We start from the raw sequence: 3843 nt of genomic DNA on the forward strand, positions 1-3843 counted from the left end.
ATTATTATTATTATTATTAGTAATACATAAACTGGGAACTTTTATAACCCATCGCACATGTGCAGAAGGATATTAAAATCTAGTTTGCTCTACGTCTGTTAAAATAGATCTTAATGAAAATGCAGGCTAAATTGCTTAGATTTATAACGAAAATGGTCTTTGCCATACCCGATTAACTGGCCGCGTGCACAGTAAAATTCCAGCATAAATTATTTAATCGCCAAACCTACTTGATCAAATTAATCAAGATTACCTGTAATCGATTAGTAATCGATGATTAAAAAATCAATCGATTAGTGCCAACACTGCTACAAATTTAACACAATATTAATCCACTAACAACAATAAAATTAACCAGGGACCGCAAATAACGATTATCCTTTGAAATTTCAACCCAAAAAATCACGAGGAAAGAGGAATGCTACGTGCATAAGGAGTTAACCAATATATTCAGCGGCACTGATTTTAATTTTTTAATTTTTACTTATAAAAATCAAGTTTAATCATTATATTTTGAGTTTTATTTTTTACTCAGAAAATAATCGTTATGTTTTGAGTTTTATTTTTTGCTCGGAAAATAATCGTTACGTTTTAAGTTTTATTTTTTGCTCGGAAAATAATGATTACGTTTTAAGTTTTATTATTTGCTCGGAAAATAATCGTTACGTGCTCAGAAAATAAAACTTAATTTTGGCGTATGCGTATGCGCATGCGTGAATAGACAGGGGGCGGCTGCATTGAACCTTTAACGCCACTGTGGAGTGGGTAATGAAAATACAGATACCAGGGCAGAAACAAAGAGAACCACATTTCTAAAGAAAAAGTCGAAAAAAGCGCATACGCATACGCAAAAATTAAGTTTTATTTTCTGAGCAAAAAATAAAACTCAAGAAATAACGATTATTTTCCGAGCAAAAAATAAAACTTAAAACGTAACGATTATTTTCCGAGCAAAAAATAAAACTTAAAACGTAACCATTACTTTCCGAGCAAAAAAAAAAAATTTAATCGTAACCATTATTTTCCGAGCAAAAAATAAAACTTAAAACGTAACCATTATTTTGCGAGCAAAAAATAAAACTTAAAACGTAGCCATTATTTTCCGAGCAAAAAATAAAACTTAAAACGTAACGATTATTTTCCGAGTAAAAAATAAAACTCAGTTAACAACGATTAAAAAGTGATTTTTATAATAAAACTTATAACCGTCACGGTCCCTGAAAAAATACCTTTTTTTTAAAAAAAAGTATTTTGAACAAAAAAGTTACTAACAGTTATTTAAAAAATTGGCGTCGTTATAAAGACATTTTCTTCTGATATATATATTTGTATACTTCGTATATAAAAATGTGAGGAAAAACACATTTAAAGGAAAAAATACCTTTTTTTTATAAAAAAAAATTTAAACAAAAAAAATTACTAACCGATTTTTAAAAGGTTGGTAGCGTTGTAAAGGCGATTAAACCCCCTTTCTTCTGATATGCATTTTTGTATACTTCGTATATAAGAATTAAAAAAAGAATACTTGAGGAAAGAATACGTTTTTTTTATAAAAAAGAGTATTTTAGACAAACAAAATACTAACCAATTGTTAAAAAATTAGTATCGCTGTAAATGCGATTAAACCCTTTCTTCTGAAATGCATATTTGTATACTTCGTATATAAAAATTTGAGAAAACCACATTTAAAGGAAAAAATTAACTTTAAAAAAAAAAAATATATTTTAAACAAAGAAATTACCAACCGATTTTTAAACAATTGGTACCGTTGTAAAGGCGATTAAACCCCCTTTCTTCTATACAGATGAGGGATTCACTACGGTGTCGTATTGTCGTATGGCGTAAACATTAAAAGCTTAAATAAATGTTTAGAGAACTTGAATGGACAACCAACTATTTTTTTACAATTCAAAATCTCATAATATCACTTTGATGGTACTTTGCGAACCCTCTTAAAATATTTTTTAGGCGTTCAAAGTTTACGACATACAACAATACGACACTTACGACACCGTTGTGAATACCCCAATAGTATAAAGGAAAGTCGAGATTCTTTGTACGCGATAATCTCGAAAACTACTCAATGGATTTTGACGAGATTTTCTCTAATATAACTCCGTATCGACTGGAGAGGGATCAGTTTTTACTTAGATTTTCAATTGGGTTGCCACCTGTCTAAAAAACTATAAGATCCGCACCGTTCGTTGGATTACAAAAGATGAGGTGTCAAATAAAAGGGATTGACCTCTCGAAAAGCACTAATATTTTTTTGAATAGGGTTGCCACCTGTTAATAAAATTACTATATTCAATTCTAATAAGCCTATGCGTCAGTTCTGCACCGTCACAGTCAAATAAAAAGACTTAGCCTCTGGATGTGTAATAATGTATTATTTTTCTGAGTAGGGTTGCCACCTGTTAATAAAATTACTATATTCAATTCTAATAAGCCTATGCGTCAGTTCTGCACCGTCACAGTCAAATAAAAAGACTTAGCCTCTGGATGTGTAATAATGTATTATTTTTCTGAGTAGGGTTGCCACCTGTTTAATAACTATAAGATCGTCACCGTTCGTTGGATAAAAAATGAGATACCAAATGAAAGTGCATTGCCTTCGTATGTACAACTTTTTTTGAGTAGGGTTACCACCTATTTAAAATTACTATCTTCTATACATAGTATAAAGGAAAGGCGAGATATTTTGACCGCGCTATCGATCGGATTTAGACAAGATTTTTTAGTATATTATAAACGAAGTACACGAAATACGTAAATTTACATACATATGCATACATTCCGTGGCCGGCTACTCTGATATATATATTTGAGAAAAACACTTAAAAGGAAAAAATACCAATTCTTTTCTTATAAAAAATATTTTAAACAAAAAATTACTAATTAGTTATACAATTGAATACTTTATTTAAATAAAACAGAAAATTACAGTATACAAATGTGCATATCAAAAGAAAAGGGGTTAAATCACCTTTACAACGATATGAATTTTTTAAAAATCAGTTCAAAATTTTCTGAAATATTAAGTTTTTAATTATTAGAAGATCTGACCTTTGACCCGTTATAGCACCTGTAATATAAGCTCTCACAAAAAAATTTATATACCATATAAATAAAAGCAAAAAGCGGACCACGTTTAAATTTTTTTTCTTTGCTTTTTACGTGCAATAATTAAAAATACTTTTTTACTAAAGGCCCAATTTCGAACTTCGAAGGCCCATATCTCAATTTCGGAGGCGAACTTTGAAAAATGGAGAAATTACTTTTTTTTACTTATGACTCAATCTCTTAAAAAAAGTTGGTTTGGTCCAATACCCAGCCTAGTGCTGTACAGTGTTATTATAACAAGTAATGCTTAGAGACCTAACACAATACTAACACACTAACTACTACGACTACTACCCTGCGGTGATAAGCTAAACCAGTATGCACAAATTCCAGTTCATGAACTATTATTTAAGGATAAAAGTCATACCAGTTCGTTATGAACCATAATTATACCAGTTCCGCGCAGAAAAAAGTAAACTAGTTGGTAGAAATTTTAGTTCGAAAACTGGTATTAAATGGGAGAGTCATACCAGTTCGTCATGGACTATAATTATACCAGTTCTCCGCAGTGAAATGCCAAACCAGCCAGTATAAATACTAGTTCATTAACCAGTATGTGCTAAAGCGACGGCCTACCATTTCGGCGATTTCGAACAACTTATGCGATCAGCGACATCTGTCTTTGAATAGGCATAACCAAAACTAAAACGTGGTTAATTGCTTTCATCACAAATGTCGGCTGCGGCGTCGAGTGAAGACTACCGATTCTGGTTCTGAGAT

The sequence above is a fragment of the Rhagoletis zephyria genome, unplaced genomic scaffold (assembly GCF_001687245.7).
Source record: "Rhagoletis zephyria isolate East Lansing unplaced genomic scaffold, Rhagoletis_zephyria_1.1 Rzeph_scaffold_00131, whole genome shotgun sequence".
Taxonomy (NCBI): Eukaryota; Metazoa; Arthropoda; class Insecta; order Diptera; family Tephritidae; genus Rhagoletis; species Rhagoletis zephyria.